Consider the following 25,599-nt stretch of genomic DNA (forward strand, 5'->3'; position numbering starts at 1 on the left):
TTTTCGTATTTCAATAAATGTATTTAAATACCTGCAAGCTCTAATATAAATATCTTCAAGTTTTAATATGAAATTATTTCTAATACATTTCGATATCTTCTTCATAAAACTACAAATAAACCATACCTGTGCGCGTAAATACGGGAAGCTATAAGGTAAAATAGTTACTGACATTCCCTACCTATGTGTTACATAGCCTGATTTATATGAGTTTTTATTAAGGCATAAATATATTCATACTTACTGTCTCTATCTCTAAAAGATATAAATAATGTTACACATTCTATAAATATTAAATTAATAACATTGATGTATGCGTTAAATAGTGTTTTGTTTGTTTTACATTTTTCTCAAAGCTACACCAAGGCTATCTGCGCTAGCCAACCCTAGAATTACTAGTCGAGTGCCTTAACCACCTGGCCATGCCGGACTGCGATAATGCAAAAGGGTGTGATGAAAGATAAATTGTAGAAATATGTAAATATCAAAATCTATAAGGCCCGGCGTGGCCAGGCGGTTGACCCTCGAGTCGCGGGTTTGAATCCTCCTCACACCAAACATGCTCGCTCTTTCAGCCGTAGGGGCGTTATCAAGTTACGGTCAATCCCACTATTCGTTGGTGAAAGAGTAACCCAAGAGTTGGCGGTGGGTGGTGATGACTAGCTGCCTTCCCTCTAGTCTTACATTGTTAAATTAGGGACGACTAGCGCAGCTAGCTCTCGAGTAGCTTTGCGCGAAATTCAAGACAAACACATACACAAAAATCTATATTAAGTTTTAAGAACCAGAGAGGTTTTTGTATAGAAGAGAATTAGACAAAAGAAATGTAAACACAATAGTAACAAAAACTACGGGAGTATTGAATAACATAAAAATAACATAATAAATAATATGGTAAGAAACATGACGAATAGCTGGCGTAAAACCAATTTTCGCACATAAATCATGGATCTTATTCGTTTTTGGACAGTTTAAAAGGACATTTTAAAGATAAATCAGGCCACAAAGATCCCTTGACTACCATGGAGTGCTGTGAAAGATGTGAATAGCTCGTTATTATTTCAATAATTGTTATTATGTTAAGCTTTATCTCATTAGCTGAAACGTCTAACGTGAAATAGATGACCATAGATTGGTAGTTAACTAAAAAGAAAATGGCTAAAATAACAGTTTATATAGTGTAACACAAACTTGTTAGTGACTAATTACCTGAGCATCTCAGAGAGAAAGGATTCTAGCGTGTTATTAGGCAGGCGTTGTATGGTAATATATAGCTTCTTTCTATAAATCATATCCTAATCAAAAATATCAAATCATGACCTTTCTAATACAATATTTATAAAGACAAAAACTGAGATGTTTTTAATATTCACTACAATATTTCCAATTTCAAGAAATTGAGAATTTTGAACTTTCAGTACAATATGTTTAATAAAAATAAACTGTGTATGTTTAAACTTCTACGTAATGTTTCTAAAAACATCTGTTTAAATTTATAACTGTATTTCTAACGACAAAAAACTGCGAGTCTAATACTTCAATACTGTATTTCTGAAGACAAGAAACAGAGAGTCTCATACTTCAATACTGTATTTCTAACCACGAAAAACTGAGAGTCTTATACTTCAATACTGTATTTCTAAAGACAAAAAACAGAGTCTCATACTTCAATACTGTATTTCTAAAGACAAGAAACTGAGAGTCTGATACTTCAATACTGTATTTCTAATGACAAAAAACTGAGAATCTGATACTTCAATACTGTATTTCTAATGACAAAAAACCGAGAGTCTTATACTTCAATACTGTATTTCTAAAGACAAAAAACCGAGAGTCTTATACTTCAATACTGTATTTCTGAAGACAAGAAACAGAGAGTCTCATACTTCAATACTGTATTTCTAAAGACAAGAAACTGAGAGTCTCATACTTCAATACTGTATTTCTAACCACGAAAAACTGAGAGTCTTATACTTCAATACTGTATTTCTAACGACAAGAAACCGAGAGTCTTATACTTCAATACTGTATTTCTAATGACAAAAAACTGAGAGTCTGATACTTCAATACTGTATTTCTAATGACAAAAAACTGAGAGTCTGATACTTCAATACTGTATTTCTAATGACAAAAAACCGAGAGTCTTATACTTCAATACTGTATTTCTAATGACAAAAAACTGAGAGTCTGATACTTCAATACTGTATTTCTAATGACAAAAAACTGAGAGTCTGATACTTCAATACTGTATTTCTAATGACAAAAAACTGATAGTCTGATACTTCAATACTTTATTTCTAATGACAAAAACTGAGAATCTTATACTTCAATACTGTATTTCTAACCACGAAAAACTGAGAGTCTTATACTTCAATACTGTATTTCTAAAGACAAGAAACAGACAGTCTCATACTTCAATACTGTATTTCTAAAGACAAGAAACAGAGAGTCTCATACTTCAATACTGTATTTCTAAAGACAAGAAACAGAGAGTCTTATACTTCAATACTGTATTTCTAAAGACAAGAAACAGAGAGTCTTATACTTCAATACTGTATTTCTAAAGACAAAAAACAGAGTCTCATACTTCAATACTGTATTTCTAAAGACAAAAAACTGAGAGTCTTATACTTCAATACTGTATTTCTAAAGACAAGAAACAGAGAGTCTTATACTTCAATACTGTATTTCTAACGACAAAAAAAGAGTCTTATACTTCAATACTGTATTTCTGAAGACAAAAAACTGAGTCTCATACTTCAATACTGTATTTCTAAAGACAAAAAACAGAGAGTCTTATACTTCAATACTGTATTTCTAAAGACAAGAAACAGAGAGTCTAACCACGAAAAACTAGTCTTATACTTCAATACTGTATTTCTGAAGACAAGAAACAGAGAGTCTTATACTTCAATACTGTATTTCTAAAGACAAGAAACAGAGAGTCTTATACTTCAATACTGTATTTCTAAAGACAAGAAACAGAGAGTCTCATACTTCAATACTGTATTTCTAAAGACAAGAAACAGAGAGTCTTATACTTCAATACTGTATTTCTAAAGACAAGAAACAGAGAGTCTTATACTTCAATACTGTATTTCTGAAGACAAGAAACAGAGAGTCTCATACTTCAATACTGTATTTCTAAAGACAAGAAACAGAGAGTCTCATACTTCAATACTGTATTTCTGAAGACAAGAAACAGAGAGTCTTATACTTCAATACTGTATTTCTAACCACGAAAAACAGAGAGTCTCATACTTCAATACTGTATTTCTAAAGACAAGAAACAGAGAGTCTTATACTTCAATACTGTATTTCTAAAGACAAGAAACAGAGAGTCTCATACCTCAATACTGTATTTCTGAAGACAAGAAACAGAGAGTCTTATACTTCAATACTGTATTTCTAACCACGAAAAACAGAGAGTCTTATACTTCAATACTGTATTTCTAAAGACTAGAAACAGAGAGTCTTATACTTCAATACTGTATTTCTAAAGACAAAAAACTGAGAGTCTGATACTTCAATACTGTATTTCTAATGACAAAAAACTGAGAGTCTGATACTTCAATACTGTATTTCTAATGACAAAAAACTGAGAGTCTGATACTTCAATACTGTATTTCTAATGAGAGTCTGATACTTCAATACTGTATTTCTAATGACAAAAAACTGAGAGTCTGATACTTCAATACTGTATTTCTAATGACAAAAACTGAGAGTCTTATACTTCAATACTGTATTTCTAATGACAAAAAACTGAGAGTCTCATACTTCAATACTGTATTTCTAAAGACAAGAAACAGACAGTCTCATACTTCAATACTGTATTTCTCTGAGAGTCTTATACTTCAATACTGTATTTCTAAAGACAAGAAACAGAGAGTCTCATACTTCAATACTGTATTTCTAAAGACAAGAAACAGAGAGTCTCATACTTCAATACTGTATTTCTAAAGACAAGAAACAGAGAGTCTTATACTTCAATACTGTATTTCTGAAGACAAGAAACAGAGAGACTTATACTTCAATACTGTATTTCTAACGACAAAAAACTGAGAGTCTTATACCTCAATACTGTATTTCTGAAGACAAAAAACTGCGAGTCTTATACTTCAATACTGTATTTCTAACGACAAAAAACTGCGAGTCTTATACTTCAATACTGTATTTCTAACGACAAAAACTGAGAGTCTTATACTTCAATACTGTATTTCTGAAGACAAAAAACTGCGAGTCTTATACTTCAATACTGTATTTCTAACGACAAAAAACTGAGAGTCTTATACTTCAATACTGTATTTCTAACGACAAAAAACCGAGAGTCTTATACTTCAATACTGTATTTCTAACCACGAAAAACTGCGAGTCTTATACTTCAATACTGTATTTCTAAAGACAAGAAACAGAGAGTCTTATACTTCAATACTGTATTTCTAAAGACAAAAAACCGAAGTCTTATACTTCAATACTGTATTTCTAAACAAAAAACTGAGAGTCTGATACTTCAATACTGTATTTCTAATGACAAAAAACTGAGACTCATACTTCAATACTGTATTTCTGAAGACTAGAAAGAGAGTCTGATACTTCAATACTGTATTTCTAACTAGAAACAGAGACAACTAAAACTGAGAGTCTCTTATACTTCAATACTGTATTTCTGACAAGAAACAGAGAGTCTCATTCTAATAGACTTCAATACTGTATTTCTAAAGACAAGAAACAGAGTCTCATACTTCAATACTGTATTTCTAAAGCAAGAAACAGAGTCTCATACTTCAATACTGTATTTCTAAAGACAAGAAACAGAGAGTCTTATACTTCAATACTGTATTTCTAAAGACTAGAAACAGAGAGTCTCATACTTCAATACTGTATTTCTGAAGACAAGAAACAGAGAGTCTTATACTTCAATACTGTATTTCTAACGACAAGAAACGAGAAACAATAGAGTCTAAAGACTAGAAACAGAGAGTCTCATACTTCAATACTGTATTTCTAAAGACTATTTCTGAAACAAGAAACAAGAGTCTTTTCTCATAACGACAAGAAACAGAGACATACTTCAATACTGTATTTCTGAAGACAAGAAACAGAGAGTCTCATACTTCAATACTGTATTTCTAACGACAAGAAACAGAGAGTCTCATACTTCAATACTGTATTTCTAAACACAAGAAACAGAGAGTCTTATACTTCAATACTGTATTTCTAAAGACTAGAAACAGAGAGTCTCATACTTCAATACTGTATTTCTAAAGACTAGAAACAGAGAGTCTCATACTTCAATACTGTATTTCTAAAGACAAGAAACTAAGGATATTAAGTTTTTATTAAACTCATTCATTGTGAACAGAATGAATTACCCCTGAAATATTTTCGCGATTAATATTCGCAAAAATTTAGAAATGTTGTTTAGAATGTTCTGCAAGCGACATCTATCACATGAACCTGTTCACATTCATTAAAATCTAGTTGTATTTCAGAACGGCTGGTATCTCAACTCTTTTACTAATAAAGCAGGTTAATTTGCTTAATCTGAAGATGACCTACGAAGGTCAAAATGTTGTTCTCTGCTTATCAATAAAAGTGTTAATAACCATACCAGCCGTTCTGAGATACATTTTTATTTCAAGGGGGTCTCTCGTCTTGTTGATTTATAAAGTCTCGCTTATCTACAGCCGGATTCACATGAAATAACACTACGGTTTTTCCTCCAACTTTATGAGTCGTTGTTATGGAAGACCCATAACGACCATAATCTTACAAGTTTAATCACAGAAAATTTTGATACCTGAATAAAGAGGATGAGCCGCTGTCGAACCGAGGTTGGTTTTTGTCTATACAGTTTTTTGTCTTCTAAGTGAATGATGCCAGTAAACGTTCAGTGATGAACAAGTTTCCAAGTGATGAAACAAGGTGACCCTCGAGTGTCGAGTCTTAAATCATGTTAAGTCCAGTTTAATTAAAAACGAAAAACATTCACAGTGGTTCCACAGATACTTACTACAAGCGCGGAGTAACTTAATTGTCTTGTTGTTAATGGTTTGGAACTTTAGAATTACATTATTTAGTATTCATACACACACACACACGTGTGTGTCTACAAAAAATGTCATGACATTCTTACCAAACATAATGTTTTTGGAAGTTCATTTCATTAGAAATTATGCGATTTGGATAATGTGATTCGTTTGTTTGTTTGTTTTTTGAATTTCGCGCAAAGCTACTCGAGAGCTATCTGTGCTAGCCGTCCCTAATTTAGCAGTGTAAGACTAGAGGGAAGGCAGCTAGTCATCACCAACCACCGCCAACTCTTGGGCTACTCTTTTACCAACGAATAATGGGATTGACCGTAACATTATGACGTCCCCACGGCTGAAAGGGCGAGCAGGTTTGGTGCGACGGGGATGCGAACCCGCGACTCTCAGATTACGAGTCGAGTGCCTTAACCCACCTGGCCATGCCGGGCCAATGTGATTCGGTACCGATATATTGATATTACATAAATATACGTTTCTACACCTGGAGTTGCCAAAATAGATTAGACTGGAAAACGTATACTGAGAATATTTTGGTGAAAGTCAAAGTAGAAACATTTTATTATTTTGTGTAAGGAGTAAAGATTTAGTTTTAACTGTTCTTTGTTATGTTACATGTTTTGCGAATGTTATAAAATTAGTTTATTCACTCCATGTTTCGTGTGCTTGGTGTGAATTTTTTGATGTTGTGTAAGTATATATTGAAAGGCTTAACATTATTCTTTGTCATCACTGTCTTATGAACGATTTAAAATTATACGTCTTTTTAATTATCTTATAAAAGATGTAAAATTATGCGTCTTTGTCAGTATCCTATGAAAAATTTAATGTTGTCTGTCTTTTGTTTGTTTTAAAAACTCTAAATCTCATTACGTTTAATAACAATCTAGATTAAATTTAATAAAAGTAGATACAGTTTTATCTGAAGGTTTCTGAGAGTAAAAAATCATTCGTATTTGAGAAACATTATATTAAAAAATAAATTGAAAACTCTTCACAAAGGACACGATTACTAATGTTGGATAAAGATGTTTTTTAGACACCCATTGGTAGCATGTTCGTCTTCATAAATAATTAAAAATATCAAAAATATTCATTTGTAGTATTTGATCGTGAAATATACACTTAAAAGGTTAAGTATGGTGGAATATATTTTGTTCGAAGGTTAATAATGTTGGCGTAAGTAGAGTCAACGAAATTATTTTTATTGTTAAAAAAACCTATGACAAGTTTTTTTCTTGTTAATGAATGGTCTTCCGGTGAAATACTTTTACGTTTACCCCCACTTGTGACGCTAAAATACAAAGCACTATTTCCCTTCGATGGACGCAGCAGTTTGTCCAAAGTGACCACAAGCGATAACAAACTGATCAACTGATATCTGGAAAGATTATGGTAAACTATGTAAACGCCAGTACTGCTTGTTTGGTAATAATATTTCTGGGTTACTTTGACATATATACGTCTATCACACAAGAAAATTAAACCTCTATGTCAGGACCCGGCACGGCCTGGTGGTTAAGGCGCTCGACTCGTAAACTAAGAGTCAAGGGTTCGAATCCCCGTCGCAACAAACATGCTCGTCTATTCAGCCACCGGGGAGTTATAATGTTACAGTCAATCCCAGTATCCTTTGGTAAAAAAAGAAGCCTAAAAGTTGGCGGTGGGTAGTAATGACTAGCTGCCTTCTCTCTAGCCTTACACTGCTAAATCGGCCCAGCATGGCCAGGTGGGTTAAGGCGTGCGACTCGTAATCCGAGGGTCGCGGGTTCGCATCCCCGTCGCACCAAACATGTTCGACCTTTCAGCCGTGTGAGCGTTATAATGTTATGGTCAATCCCACTATTCGTTGGTAAAAGAGTAGCCTATGAGTTGGCGATGGGTGGTGGTAACTAGCTGCTAGAACTTCCTTCTAGTCTTACACTGAAAAATTAGGGACGGCGAGGGCAGATAACCCTCGAGTAGCTTTGCGCGAAATTCTAAAACAAGCAAGCAAATCTATATCAGTTCAGCCATTTTATGTTCAATTCATACAAGAACCTGAAACATGTCAAAATTTATAATAATTAGTAAATCGCTGTTACACAACTAATGTTCAGAGAACTCTCCATGAAACCTGACAGTAGGACTTTCTTCTTAATTACATGACATGTATGCATCATAACGTTTTAAAACAATTACAATATTTCTATGCTTATCTTAGTTCATTAGAGTTATTGAGAACAGGTTGATGAAGTGAACAGTTAACAACTGAGATATTAAACTTAGAAAATGAAAAGGCTCATATTAGTTAATTAAAGTTAGTGAATTAAAAATAATTTACCGTCTTTTATTGATCAGCTGTCCAATAATGTATAGAATATTTCGCCTGCTAAAAGAATAAAAAGAAGATGGAATATCCAGATTAAAATGTATCTTTTATTGTTGAATTAGGTAAATATGTGCCATAAGTAAGGCATACTACACTATTTTTTAATATTCAGTATAGCTGTCCTTGCCTTATTTTCATTATTATGTTATTATTATTACTAGGACTATCTAGTTGAAAAACCTTGAGAAATATTATTGGGTTTGTGGCCAAAAATGCTGCCAACAGCGAGAGTACCCGACTGATTAAACAATGCAGTTTAAGCTCTATAAATAAAAACGTAAGAAAATATATTTAAACATCTATATTTATTACTGGTCTAATTTTAGTCCTGATCTATGTAGGCTACTTTCTTTGATCAGATCTTATTAGCATTATGGACAGCGTAAAATAAAGTGGACCATAAACGTATTACAATGAAAAATAACTTCATGATCTCCGAGCTTCAAACAAACAACAGAAACTTTCCCGATTTAACAACAGCTCCTTTTAGAACACAGAAAAAACGAAAATCAGTGAAGGTTCTTTGCAAAACTCAGTAATCTTTATATGTATTCATCATCAAACTTCTAGCCGACATTTTAAAACCAAGTTACTAATGTTTAAATATCACACAATGAATTAATAAAAGCTACCTTGAAGAAGAGAGCAAACGTAAAAAATATTAATTATAGAACAAAGTTGAAAATATTTGTTTAAAAATTTACATGGTAGCTGAGGAGAGAGAGATATCTGTGTATACACTATTAGATATTAGTAGCTGAGGAAAGAGAGATATTTTTGTATACAATATTAGATATTAGTAGCTAAAGAAAGAGGGATATTTGTGTAAACATTATTAGATATTAGTAGCTAAGGAAAAGGGATATTTGTGTAAACATTATTAGATATTAGTAGCTAAGGAAAGAGGGATATTTGTGTATTCACTATTAGATATTAGTAGCTAAGGAAAGAGGGATATTTATGTATTCACTATTAGATATTAGTAGCTGAGGAAAGAGGGATATTTTTGTATACAATATTAGATATTAGTAGCTAAGGAAAGAGGGATATTTGTGTATTCACTATTACATATTAGTAGCTGAAGAAAGAGGGATATTTGTGTATACACTATTAGATATTAGTAGCTGAGGAAAGAGGGATATTTGTGTATTCACTATTAGATATTAGTAGCTGAAGAAAGAGGGATATTTGTGTATACACTATTAGATATTAGTAGCTAAGGAAAGAGGGATATTTGTGTATTCACTATTAGATATTTGTAGCTAAAGAAAGAGGGATATTTGTGTAAACATTATTAGATATTAGTAGCTAAAGAAAGAGGGATATTTGTGTATACACTATTAGATATTAGTAGCTAAAGAAAGAGGGATATTTGTGTAAACATTATTAGATATTAGTAGCTGAAGAAAGAGGGATATTTGTGTATACACTATTAGATATTAGTAGCTGAAGAAAGAGGGATATTTGTGTATTCACTATTAGATATTTGTAGCTGAAGAAAGAGGGATATTTGTGTATTCACTATTAGATATTTGTAGCTAAAGAAAGAGGGATATTTGTGTATACACTATTAGATATTAGTAGCTGAAGAAAGAGGGATTTTTGTGTATTCACTATTAGATATTTGTAGCTAAAGAAAGAGGGATATTTGTGTATACACTATTAGATATTTGTAGCTGAAGAAAGAGGGATATTTGTGTATTCACTATTAGATATTTGTAGCTGAAGAAAGAGGGATATTTGTGTATTCACTATTAGATATTAGTAGCTAAAGAAAGAGGGATATTTGTGTATACACTATTAGATATTAGTAGCTAAAGAAAGAGGGATATTGGTGTATACACTATTAGATATTAGTAGCTGAAGAGAGAGGGATATTTGTGTATACATTATTAGATATTAGTAGCTGAAGAAAGAGGGATATTTGTGTATACATTATTAGATATTAGTAGCTGAAGAAAGAGGGATATTTATGTATTTACTGTTAGATACTCAGAGGTGAAAGGTATCCGAAAATTGATTCACCTGTTTTCTTTTCCTTCAGTTTTACGACTAAGTCTTAAACTAGAAGTTGTTAACAGTTAACAGAAGTTGTAAACAGGACCGGCACCACCTACACTGAAGTCGTGCAAACGCTTAGAAACACAAAAAGGACAGAAAATGAGAAGTTACTTTCAAAGAATTTTTAGAGCTTATAATTACTTTCAAAGCATTAAAATGTTTAATATATTCCACACAATGCCATTTTTAAGGTGTGATACAGTTACTTGTACATCTTACAAAACATCTTTAAATATGTAAACATTGTTCATACAGAGTTAATTCCTAGATTTTGCAGAATGTCTTAAAATACCTGTAAGTGTTTTTTTATAAAGTCTCATGATACGTTTTATGAAATATCTTTAAATACATAGTTTTATAGAACATTTTCCTTCACTTTTCTAAACATCTTTAAATATCTTCACGTCTTTCTTATAAAGTCACTTCTTACACTTCATAAAATATCTTATGAAGGTCTTTACGTGTTGTTAAATACACGTGGCTGTTTTAATGTAAGTGTAGCGCAAGTGGTAAATTCAATTATTTTTAGACGTCATAGTTTATCGCAAGTTTCTTTACGTAACTGCTTTCAAATTATTCGTTCTACAGTTCAAGTATTGTGATCTGGTGATTGTTATATTACTGCACCATCGTGAACAAATGAAGTGTTTCATAATAGGGTTCGCCCAGAAAGTTCACAAAATTTCTTTTAGAAAATACATGGTAAAAACTCTTACAAAGCAGAGATATTCTTCAAACAACTTTAAAATGCTTATAATATATATAAAAAGTTGTTTGATTTCTCGATTGTTAGACAAAACTCCAATAATTCATCTGTTTATTCATCATATTATTCTTGTTTCACAAGCCTACATCTACAGAAAAAAAATGACTATGAATATTTTATTGAAACCTGGACAGACCTACTAAAACAATTTCTCTGCAGGTTATTAGGACTTTTTTATCTTTGTTTTTGATAGAGAGAGAGATATATTTTTCGGTTTTCATCGTTACTGGTCAAGTTTCTCTTCGAAGTAATTCAAACACGGAAGTCTGTAACAAAAACGGCTAAGTATACTGCGCCAAAATCTATGCACAGCTACTAAAAAAACACCTACGAACGCTGTAAGACTATTTTAAAGTTACTGGAAATCAATCTAAAATATTCTAAGTTTTTCACTTCCAACATAAGCTCTTCAAAGCCATTGAGTCATCGCAGAAATGTAGAAGTCATTAAAGCATTGTCATACAAATCATGAATCGTTGTTTTATTAGAATTATGTTTATACTTATAAAACTGTCTCCAGCCTTATTATTACTGATTATAGTTTTTAAGCCGCTACAAAGAAAATGGCGATACTGAAACATGGACAGTAATAATAAATGCAGTATTGAAATCATTATAGGGTAATTTTAAAACTAACGCAAACATCTTTTTTGTCACCCTGAATAATTTCTTTAAACTGCGTTAGCCGTCCCTAATATAATAATGTAACACTAGTGGAAAAGCAGCTAGTCATCACCACCCACCACCAACTCTTGGGATACTCTTTTGCCAGCGAATAGTGGGATTGAAAGTCACATTATAATGCTCCCACTGCTGAAAGGACGAATATATGTGGTGATTGGAACCCGCGACTCTCAGAGTACGAGTCGAGTGCCTTAATCACCTGGCCATGCCAGGCCGAATACGGCCGTTACAGAGTTGTAATATTATTTTCATATTACATGTATTCATAGCTTTATATTAAATTACAACCGTTTACATATTTTCCTAGTTATCTTATTCAAAAAATCTGGGTAGTAGTTTTTGTTCACCATTATTTTATATCCCAATTAAACACATACTCTCAGGTTAAGTAAAGAATGGTGTACTGTCATTGGTGTTCTCAAGCCATCATATGAACATTAAGATTGCTCATCAGTAAACAAATTCTTTATATTTTTACTTTCTGCAGGCCTTCAACTTCTAAAGCACAAAACTATCTGTGCTATTCTCTCCAAGATACTCTATAATCTCTTACCAAGCCTACCGATTTATTACTGATCCACTAGGGGCCTAAAGAGATTGAAAAATTGTCATATATTTATAAGTTTGTATTTTGTAGTAGAAATGTTTATAATGTTGATATCGTGTGGTATAGACATGGTTACATGGTTACATATTCCACTATCAATAACTTCAAATTTCCTGTGTTTCTTTTGCTCTCTTGAAGATGGTGGAAAATTTTCCGTCGAAACACGTAAATTTTTTTGCTCTCTTGAAGATGGTGAAAAATTTTCCATCGAAACATGTAAAATTGTTAATTGTATATTTTACTTTTTATTTATACAATCAGTTAGTGTTGATTTTAAACGTTGAATGTTCCTACTTATTTTATGAAATCTGTGCACAACAATAGAATATACTGTACTAAATATTACTTGTGGAGTTGAATTTCACAACTAAAAAATAATATAAACTTACAGAGAAGTTAGTTTTTTTTATTAGAGTGAAAGAAGAAATAAGATGAGGTGGTAATGACAACAACATCCACTTATAATGATGAAATTAACTCATTCACTCATAACTCTATGAAGGAATGACAATGAGCATATGAGACTGGAGTCAATTAGATGAGAGACATATAATGTACATATAATATGGGAGTCAACACTTCAAGAACGAAAGACGATCATTCTATAAGACATTAAGCCTACTTCATTGAGCAAACTTTCAGTTACAGATATGGAACCAACGCATCGGGGTATATGTTTACAGGGCAGAGGCTATAAAAGAAAAGTGGATCCCTTCCATTATAAGAGCAGAATCAGATTTGAGTAAAGGATTACAAACATATATCAGTGCGAGACTTATTATTAAAATAGTGAAAACAAGCATGGGAATAGAGTATGAAAACAAGAGTTAATTTCTACTGAGAAGAGTTGAATATATTCATCTCACGTATAAACAAAGAAACAAACAATAAAGGTTATATATTTAATGTACATTAACGAGTGTCATGGTCTGAAGGTTCACTATAAGTGTGGAAGTCATGTTCAAGGATCGAACACTCACGTTCGAGAGTAAGGCGAATCTTAAAAACAAGATCTAATTAAGAAAATATTAACAAAGCTCAGAAAAACATAACTATTGAGAATAGTCTTTATTTGTTAAAATATTAAGAGAAAATATCAGGGACTTAACATTCACCATAAGAGTTAGAGTTGAGACACTTAACATTCACCATAAGATTTAGAGTTGAAACACTTAACATTCACCATAAGATTTAGAGTTGAAACACTTAACATTCACCATAAGAGTTACAGTTGAGACACTTAACATTCACCACAAGAGTTACAGTTGAAACACTTAACATTCACCATAAGAGTTAGAGTTGAGACACTTAACATTCAACATAAACGATAGTGTTGAGCTGAGAGACTTAAAATTTACCATAAGAGATAGAATTCAGACCCTTAAAATTCAACATGAGAGCTAGAGTTGAGACACTTAACATTCAACACAAGAGTTAGAGTTGAGACATTTAAAATTCAGCATAAGAGTAAGAGTTAAGATACTTAACATTCAACATAATATAAGAATTAGAGTTGAGACACTTACTATTCAATATAAGAGTTAGAATGGGTTTGAGAGACTTAACATTTACCATAAGAGTTAGAGTTGAGACACTTACCATTCAACATTAGAGATACAGTTGAGACACTTACCATTCAACATTAGAGATACAGTTGAGACATTCAACATGAGAGCTAAAGTTGAGACACTTAACATTCAACATAAGAGTTAGAGTTGAGACATTTATCATTCAGCATAAGAGTAAGAGTTAAGATACTTAACATTCAACATAATATAAGAATTAGAGTTGAGACACTTACCATTCAATATAAGAGTTAGAATGGATTTGAGAGACTTAACATTTACCATAAGAGTTAGAATGGATTTGAGAGACTTAACATTCAACATAAGAGTTAGAGTTGAGACACTTAACATTCAATATAAGAGTTAGAGTTGAGACACTTGACATTCAACATAAGAGTTAGAGTTGAGACACTTGACATTCACCATAAGAGTTAGAGTTGAGACAATTGACATTCAACATAAGAGTTAGAGTTGAGACAATTGACATTCAACATAAGAGTTAGAGTTGAGACACTTAACATTCAACATAAGAGTTAGAGTTGAGACACTTGACATTCAACATAAGAGTTAGAGTTGAGACAATTGACATTCAACATAAGAGTTAGAGTTGAGACACTTGACATTCAACATAAGAGTTAGAGTTGAGACACTTAACATTCAACATAAGAGTTAGAGTTGAGACACTTGACATTCAACATAAGAGTTAGAGTGGAGACACTTAACATTCAACATTAGAGTTAGAGTTGAGACACTTGACATTCAACATAAGAGTTAGAGTGGAGACACTTAACATTCAACTTACGAGAAAGAGTGGATAGACTTGACTCTCACCATAAGAGTTAGAGCGAAGTTGACAAAGCTAATCTTTAACATACGAAAGGGAGTAAAGTTAAGACCTGAAGTTAAGTATGTTCATATTTTAGTATTTTTTCAACTGTTAAAACTAACTTATTTATGTTATGGTTTATCTCGCACTATCTACTGGCGTAGTTTTGGAATTTGAACAAGCTTAATGTATCTCAGAAAACAAATCAAATTATTGTCATATATTACCATATTTAAAACAGAAATACATAATTTAAACTTCAAAATATAATATACTAATGACCTTTAAGTCTCACCTGAAAAATAAACGTATAGCTTCAAATAATCCACTCGACCGCCCTTGTGAAAATACGGTTTGGAAAGTAAACCAAGGAAACAGAGACTAGATAAATCGGAATCGGTGTTATTTGTCCTCTAGTCTTTCTTAGTACTTCGGACACAGTGATTCAGTATATCAGATTCAGATATCAAAGACAAATGTAGCAGTTCCAGTTTCACGTTACAGTCTTCGTTGAACCAGTGGTTACATAAACGCGTTAGGTTTTCCTTCGGTCTTTGCTGCAGACGCTCGGCCTGCCCTCTGGCCGTCAGAAGACAGCTTGTGTTCCGGTTGATAAGGAATAAATAAAAGGAGCTCACTGTAACTGTAGATATCAGTGAATTGTGCACAAGTCATGTAGCCCGTGGTGTTCCACTTTCTGTGGATTGCCAGAGGAATAGTGTCCGTTGTTATGGTAACGTATGAAGCGACACCAGTGGAGCTCAAAGAAAACGAATTAACTTACTGAGTTTGTGGCTATCTATGGGCACATCATCATCTGGTATTTCAGTTAGATATCAAACAGCCACATTATCAAAAAATAAAGACATCTATAAAACAAGTTAGGGCAATTCAGTAAGATGAGTTTTAAACGGGTTTCGAGTTATTGAATCAGAACGTATCTTTAGATATAGAAGCTTTACCTACATGTACTTACAAACCCTGAAAAATATCTACTCTTTAAAGAAGAGAAAACTGATACCTTCAAACTTGAAGAACAAATATATATTTGTATATGTACAATAATACTAATTTTCTACTAACGACCTTCGAGAATCTTATTTTTAACCCACGGCAACATAAACTTTAGATGATCAAATAAAAACCAGGTTAATAGTGGTGACCTCATTCCTTAGTAGCGATTTTCCAAACTAATGTTTTTAAGGGAACATTTATTAATAACGAACATTAATTAATTAAAAAAACAACACATGCTATTTTTACGTATTTTATTTCAAGTATTAATTACAATTCGTGTCTCTCAAAGTATAAACTTGGTTCATAAATCAAACTGAAAAGCTTAATTAATACGTAGCTTCAAGTACAAAGTTTTGTACTGTACGTTTCTAAAAAAACGGTAAAGCAAAACGTTATCTTAATTTATAAAAACAACATTGTGGTGTTATAACGTCGTTTATTTCTAGTGTTACCATGCTTTCAATACACCAATATGCACTATAGAAACTAAATAAGAGAAAACAAGTTATGTGGTATGATTATTTACTTTTCATTTTTATATGTACTGAAAATAAAAATAAGAATATGCAGCAAATCTCCTTAAGCTTTAGGCCTATCTAAGAGTGCTATAGCTAGAGTAATGGTGTGGGTGACATTCTTGTGTCATGAGTTGGGTCTAATGATTTTTGTGTCTCGTCCATATTTTAATAAACTGTTCTACATTATTTAAACTATCACGCAGTACCTAATTTCACCATGATGGTTTGTTTTTAATTTGACGCATAATTACACGAAGATTATGTACATTAACGGTTATTATTTATCAGTGATGGACCAGAGCAAAAGTAACTAATCAATATTACCCACCACCAACTCGTAAACTACTCTCCTGCCAACGAATAGTGGGATTGACCGTCACATTATAACGCCCTCACAGCTGAAATGGCGAGCATGTTTGGCGCTACGGAGATGCGAACACCCTTATTAGATGAAGTCTCTAACAAAATGTTTAACGGGAGATGTATCTACACATTATTAAATATTTATAGCGTTTAAAATTGTACATATAAAACAAAACTGTCTATTAATTACACTTCTTTAAAATAGATAAGTCGTCCTATAACGACTGTAAAGTCTCTTAACAAAATTGCAATTTACATCTTTGCGGTTAATGCCCGCTTTAAAATAGTTGAGAATATTTATTGATTAATCGGATTGTTCCTGGATTTGACACTCACCAGCTAGTGAAATTTCAAGTTGTTGTTCTGAATTAAGCAGAAAGCTAAATAATGGGCTATCTGTGCTCTGCCCACCACGAGTACCGAAATCCGGATTTAGCGTTGTAAGTCCGCAGACATATCGCTGTGCCACCTGGGGACCGAAACTACAAATAGTTTATACGCTATATATCAGAGTAAAATTTCATTCACAAAGTAATTTCTGACATTGAATGTTAACAAGTTATAATACCCATCTAAGCTTAACTCTTTGTATGTAGGGTTTAACTCACGACAAGATATTCAAAGCTAAATGTTTTTGCCATTGCTTCCAGAGACAAATGCTTCCCATGCCTGCTTATTTTATGAGTTCTCCAAGTTAACGAACGTTACCCTAAAATTCATGATTTTTGCCAGTTTACAAAAGTGTCATCCTCATTAGAAAGAAACTGAAAAGTGACGCATTTGTTTTATCGTAAAATTTTAAAACAAAGCGTTCCGATATAAGAAGTTATAACGTTGTGGTTCAATGTGGCTTAACTAATAAACAAATACTTGTTTGTATGTTGTTAAGAACAAAGTTGCAGATTGGAGTATCGAAACCTAATTTGTAGCGTTATAAGCCCTTAGATTTACTGATGAGACACCAAAAAGCCTTTTCCTGACCCCCAGTTGGTTGATGATTCTGAAGTGATTGTTATTAAAAAAAATAAAACAATTTCTAAACGAGGGTTTATAGTCCAGATTTATTACATTTTCTAAACCATATGTGATATCACTTTATACAGAGCCAGTTGCTGTGTTGGGACGTTCCCTGGCTCAACTGGACAGACATTTGAGAGTTGAGTATATACATCCATCTCTGCTGAGTACAAGACTACCAACTATAAGGGTGACGCTTGTAGAAGACAGAAACTGGCACCTTTACGAAGTTTATACAGAATATCTAACAACGATCTCGATGTGTTAAAACATTGGATAAGAAACAGTTTAAATGGTGGAAGCAAACATGTTGACCAATCAACAATGGTCAGCAGTAAACTACCAATACCACCCACTCCTTAAGTAAGTAAACTACCAATACCACCCACTCCTTAAATGAGTAAACTACCAATACCAACCACTCCTTAAGTGAGTAAACTACCAATACCACCCACTCCTTAAGTGAGTAAACTACCAATACCACCCACTCCTTCTTAAGTGAGTAAACTACCAATACCACTCACTCCTTCTTAAATGAGTAAACTACCAATACCACTCACTCCTTCTTAAATGAGTAAACTACCAATACCAACCACTCCTTAAGTGAGTAAACTACCAATACCACTCACTCCTTCTTAAATGAGTAAACTACCAATACCACCCACTCCTTAAGTGAGTAAACTACCAATACCACCCACTCCTTCTTAAGGGTGGAGTAAACTACCAATACCACCCACTCCTGGGGTGAGTAAACTACCAATACCACCCACTCCTTCTTAAGTGAGTAAACTACCAATACCAACCACTCCTTAAGTGAGTAAACTACCAATACCACTCACTCCTTCTTAAGTGAGTAAACTACCAATACCAACCACTCCTTAAGTGAGTAAACTACCAATACCAACCACTCCTTAAGTGAGTAAACTACCAATACCACCCACTCCTTCTTAAGTGAGTAAACTACCAATACCAACCACTCCTTAAGTGAGTAAACTACCAATACCACCCACTCCTTAAGTGAGTAAACTACCAATACCACCCACTCCTTCTTAAGTGAGTAAACTACCAATACCACTCACTCCTTCTTAAATGAGTAAACTACCAATACCAACCACTCCTTAAGTGAGTAAACTACCAATACCACCCACTCCTTAAGTGAGTAAACTACCAATACCACCCACTCCTTAAGTGAGTAAACTACCAATACCACCCACTCCTTCTTAAGTGAGTAAACTACCAATACCACCCACTCCCTGGGGTGAGTAAACTACCAATACCAACCACTCCTTAAGTGAGTAAACTACCAATACCACCCACTCCTTAAGTGAGTAAACTACCAATACCACCCACTCCTTCTTAAGTGAGTAAACTACCAATACCACCCACTTCTTGGGGTGAGTAAACTACCAATACCACCCACCACTTCTTAAGTGAGTAAACTACCAATACCACCCACTCCTTGGGGTGAGTAAACTACCAATACCACCCACTCCTTCTTAAGTGAGTAAACTACCAATACCAACCACTCCTTAAGTGAGTAAACTACCAATACCAACCACTCCTTAAGTGAGTAAACTACCAATACCACCCACTCCTTCTTAAGTGAGTAAACTACCAATACCACCCACTCCTTCTTAAGTGAGTAAACTACCAATACCACCCACTCCTTCTTGGGGTGAGTAAACTACCAATACCAACCACTCCTTTAAGTGAGTAAACTACCAATACCAACCACTCCTTAAGTGAGTAAACTACCAATACCAACCACTCCTTAAGTGAGTAAACTACCAATACCAACCACTCCTTCTTAAGTGAGTAAACTACCAATACCAACCACTCCTTAAGTGAGTAAACTACCAATACCAACCACTCCTTAAGTGAGTAAACTACCAATACCACCCACTCCTTAAGTGAGTAAACTACCAATACCAACCACTCCTTAAGTGAGTAAACTACCAATACCACCCACTCCTTCTTAAGTGAGTAAACTACCAATACCAGCCACTCCTTAAGTGAGTAAACTACCAATACCACCCACTCCTTCTTAAGTGAGTAAACTACCAATACCAACCACTCCTTAAGTGAGTAAACTACCAATACCAACCACTCCTTAAGTGAGTAAACTACCAATACCAGCCACTCCTTAAGTGAGTAAACTACCAATACCACCCACTCCTTAAGTGAGTAAACTACCAATACCACCACTCCTTCTTAAGTGAGTAAACTGAACATTTATTTAAAAACTCGAAAGCTAATTTCTTTTACTCTAAATAACATGAAATCATGGATTATTTTGTCGTTGTTTTTGTATATTGCATAAATTCTCTTATTTGAATTACTGGATCCTTGACAAATAAATTAACATTAAATTAAATAAATTAACACTGCTGATGTTGTGATAAATATATAGATTCGTTTGTTAAGCTATCGGTAAAATGTACCTTGATTAGATAGGGGAAAATAGTGTGTAGAAACACACACTAGCAGTGTTCCGTCGATTCTAACAACACCTAGATATTATTTCGTTTCTATTTTGTACTAAAAGTTTAACAACGCACGTTTGTAACAGTGTCATCTCATGGAATCAAACATCAACGACTAGTCATGTTATTTTTGTCTGTCTTCGTTCCAAATCTTTCGACGCTTCACACGAAACAAAACCAGCGAATTGTTGGTGATTTATGACTCAAAGCAGCCCAGCATCTGCACACAGCTAAAGGTACTGGAGGTGGAGAGAAAGCGGTATTTCTTGACGACCAGCCCTTTACAGATGATCTAATTTCAAATGTTTGATTATTCTATCTGCCTATAAAAATAACGAACAGAGCAATGCATCATTTCTTCATCAGTCCACAAGAAGCGTTTCCTTTTCAGCTTACAAATACTTCCAAATAATATGTTTATTTACTTTTTTGTCAGCATCGGCCTTTCATTTCAGTGAAACCTAATCTGTCCATTTCTTATCACAAACTAAAGACGATGCAATGATTTATTTCTATGAAAGAGAAGAAAAAATAAATGGGTTTTATTATATATAATGTTTATACTCCTATTTAGCTGCTTTACTCGAATTTTTTACTCCCATAGACATCTTCTGAACACTACAACTTTATCAGACATCATCTGAACACTACAACTTTATCAGACATCATCTGAACACTACAGCTTTATCAGACATCATCTAAACACTACAACTTTATCAGACATCATCTGAACACTACAACTTTATCAGACATCATCTGAACACTACAACTTTATCAGACATAATCTGAACACTACAACTTTATCAGACATCATCTAAACACTACAACTTTATCAGACATCATCTGAACACTACAACTTTATGAGACATAATCTGAACACTACAACTTTATCAGACATCATCTGAACATTACAACTTTATGAAACATAATCTGAACACTACAACTTTATCAGACATCATCTGAACACCACAACTTTATCAGACATAATCTGAACACTACAACTTTATCAGACATCATCTGAACACTACAACTTTATCAGACATAATCTGAACACTACAACTTTATCATACATCATCTGAACATTACAACTTTATGAGACATCATCTGAACACTACAACTTTATCAGACATCATCTGAACATTACAACTTTATGAGACATCATCTGAACACTACAACTTTATCAGACATTTGTGGAACAATGTTTTTACGAGAAAGCTTAAAAAAATTTTAATAAACTAAATTTGTTTAAATGCATAATCAAAACATTAGAATTTGAGCTAAACGTTTGTGTAGAGATCCTAAACACGCACGCCCAGGGACACTACGATACGACGGACTCACAAGAATCTAAGTTTCGGTACTAGTGGTGTCCCTATAGCCCATTGTCTTGATTTGTGTTTAACTTCAAGCAAAATTCTTGAGATATTTTTATTTAGATAAAATAGATCAATTATTGACAAACTTTAGGCTTAATAAATAAGACATATTTGTTGGTTTTATATCTTAGTTACTTATTTATATGTGACCTTGTATTTGCACTAGAAACAGATCCATGAGAAATCTGTGAAATAATTTGTTTGCTTTTTTGAATTTCGCACAAAGCTACCCGAGGGCTATCTGTGCTAGCCGTCCCTAATTTAGCAGTGTAAGACTAGATGGAAGGCAGCTAGTCATCACCACCCACCGCCAACTCTTGGGCTACTCTTTTACCAACGAATTGTGGGATTGACCGCACGTTATTCGCCCTCACGGCTGAGAGGGCAAGCATGTTTAGCGTGACGCGGCCAAGAACCCGCGACCCTCGGATTACGAGTCGCACGCCTTACGCGCTTGGCCATGCCAGGCCTCTGTGAAATAAAGTCGGTCAGTTTCAAACGTAGAAGCGTCATATTAGTATTACGGATCATAAATAACATGTCTGCTATTTAACTGAAATTTCCAAATCAAATTAATTATTATTTTCCTCATTTTTTTTATCCGTCAAGATTGCTAACCAGTGACATAGTCTGCGGACTTACAATGCTAGAAAGCGGTTTTCGATACTCCTGACGGGCAAAGCACATATAGATTTGTGTTTAACTTCAAATCAAACATAAAAATAAATGCGTTTGAAACAAATCACCCTTACACTAGGTCTTGGCATAGCCTGGTAGGCAATGTGATCGACTCATAATATGAAGATCGCGGGATCGAAACCCTTCACTTTAGATGCTTGTGTGGGAGTTATAATGTGACAGCAAATCCCAGTATTCATCGATAAGATGTAAATGGTGCTATCTAAATGTCTTCCCTCTAGCATATCGCTTCCAAATTAAGGACAGGTAGCGTCCTCAAGTGGCTTTGCTCGAAATTCTAATAAAATAGACAAAAACACACTTTAAACTATAATCAGTGTTCAATAAGTCTGAATGCCTTATAATGCTTAAAATTCTAGGTTCTGTACCCGCTGTGTGCAAAATACAGAGAACTCATTGTGTAGTTTTGTGCTTAACAATAAACAAAGAAGCAGTTGAAATATTAGTTTTAAGAAACTTATTCACAGAAAAATAGATATTTACCCGTTTGTTAATCTTAAGTTTAAATACCTTGAAAATAAAGCACCAAAAATGAATTTCCATGAAAAATAAAACCAAACGTATATTAAAGATATGATCCATTCTCTTAAAACGTAACATTATCGGATAAAATTGTATCGGGACTTAAATTGAAAAAAACAAACAAACAATAAAAACTATACAACTGTTCTCTCGGGGTACAGCGGTAAGTTCTTACAACTCTAAAATTCGGTGTTTGAGTCCTCACGGAATTGTGGTATTGCTCCAAAATAAGCAACCAAATCAGAAAACTAAAGTCTGGAGAAGACGTAAATAGGAAAATGTTTCCAATGTACAACGTTTCGTCATCATCGGGTAAACTACTTATATCTGATGACGACATAATCTTGTCGGAACGTTGTACATGTATAACAGAGTTGTTTTTCACAACCCATTCAAGTCGTCTTCAAACTTTATTTTATAAAACCTTGGTTTCTTCGATATCGAATTAGAAACCAAAAAAAAACAACAGAAACTACCATATGTTGTATAATATAAGCAGTTACGACAAAACATTATATGATATAGAGTGATTAATACGGTTGACGTTCTAGACAAACATTTTCAAAATGAGAAGTTGTGTGCCGTGTTAGTCACTGAGAACGAACTCTTTTAAAACTTGGAACAAATGAGACGGCATACCAATATAAGGAAGCTACATATTCTCTGTACTGTATATGTTAGAAGTAAGTAAGCTTGGGAATAGAAAACGTTATTTATGAAGTAAAGTGTATATTGAAAACGTAGCCCTAAATTCTACTGTATGTGTTTATATGAATCATATCATGATATTACTGATTCTCATATCTATATTGTGACGTCATCAAACCTATTATTTAATTTCCGTAGGGCATATTAATGTATAAAATATACTAGGACTAATTTATCTCATAACATGACATTGTTTTATTTTTCTTAACTCAACGTTTCGCTTTACATCTGTTACAGGAACGTTGAACTGAAACACAAACTGTAACCTACAATCCACAATTTAATTAACTAACACCTAAAATGTTAATTCAATAACACCTTCCTGAAATAAACATATAAATGTGTTGATTATCTGGTATTTTAAGATGTTACACGTTTTACAATTAACACATTAATGTTAACACTTTAATATTAACACTTTAGTTCTCCAGTTCCCTCAGCGGTGTGTCTGTAGACTTACAACGCTAAAAACCGGGTTTCGATACCCGTGGTGGGCAGAGCACAGATAGCCCATTGAGTAGCTTTGTACTTAATTCAAAACAATAACAAAATTAACGCTTTAACGTGCAAATAAAATGTTAAGAAACGTGTTAACATTTGTTATTTGTATCTTTGTGCTGTCAGTCGCGGTTTGTAAAGCGAACTGTTGAGAGTAACACCAAGTAAGTAGTATTATTTCTAGTATTACCATTAAATCTAATCCATATTTTGGTCGAGGTATGGTCTATCAGTTAACGTGCCGGGCTGTGTATCGCAGGGTCCAAAGTTCGCCTCTTTTGGCCCATAGATGCGTTATAAGACTAAGTTCCAATACGTGATTAGGGTAACAAACAAACTGATCGTTAGTGTTGTTGCTTAAATCTCTCTGTCCCAGACTGGATTCCAAAATTAGTAATATACAGTGAAGATAGCTCTTGTGCATGAAGATAGCTCTTGTGCACTTTCTCGTAATTATCTAAAATTACCAAACATATTTCATCTTTTTGTTTATGGTACCATTTCAGCTTTCGTTTTGTAGCCTATAAATATTCTAATCTAATACGTAGTTTTCATTTTAAGTAAGATAAAACAACAGCACCACGGTTATTACTTTCCGTGGTAATTTATGTATAAAGATATTAAAGAGATAATTTTCATCTCGGCGATTCGAAAGATGAAGGAAATAAAAACTTAACGGTAAGTTATACCATTCCTGAAATCTAAAAGTGTCGAATACACGTTAAGATGTTGTGTATATGCAGCATTTTTCTAAATGAATTATGAAGTTAATCACTTACCACATTGAATATGTTACATAAAAAAAGTTTAGCCATCAAAAAGGCACGTTTAACAATGAATAAATTAATATAAAACATGTTGCCTTAGGAATATTCGTTGTGATAGATATGCAAAAAAAGTCTTAGCTTCTGACTTTCAACAATACTTCTTCATATTATAAAGAATAATTTTTGTAGAAATTAGGTCTTTGTCATTATTTAAACCTCAAAGCAGGATTACCTCATAGGTAATGCATCAAGTCGTTCGTTTTCTAAAGCTCTTCTCTTTTAACACAAATAAAATTTATGTCTTTCTTTTTCACATCTTGTATGAGATTAAAGTATCTACACATCACCTACTCCAAAAGGATTTTTGAAAGAATTTGAAAAGCACCAATTTCGTCCTATATTTTACCATATTTTGTGAAGTGTTAAAAGGAGTGAAGAAATGGCACAAGCCCATCAAATTGTCTTATATGTATGACTTGGGCATTTTTCATACCTTCAGTTTAATGTTTGCAAGCAAAGTAATTCTTCGAAAAAAGCAGTGACACAAAGTTAACTTTGTCTTTTCACTCACTAAACTTTATAACAGAAATATTAAAAATGTAAACAAGACTAGAAATAAATCTAAAATTATGTTTTATAGCAGCTCTAAATAAAATAAAATTAAAAGACATATCATCAAACATAAAAACACAAATCGATGTTAC

This window comes from Tachypleus tridentatus, chromosome 11, assembly GCF_004210375.1.
Source record: "Tachypleus tridentatus isolate NWPU-2018 chromosome 11, ASM421037v1, whole genome shotgun sequence".
Classification (NCBI taxonomy): Eukaryota; Metazoa; Arthropoda; class Merostomata; order Xiphosura; family Limulidae; genus Tachypleus; species Tachypleus tridentatus.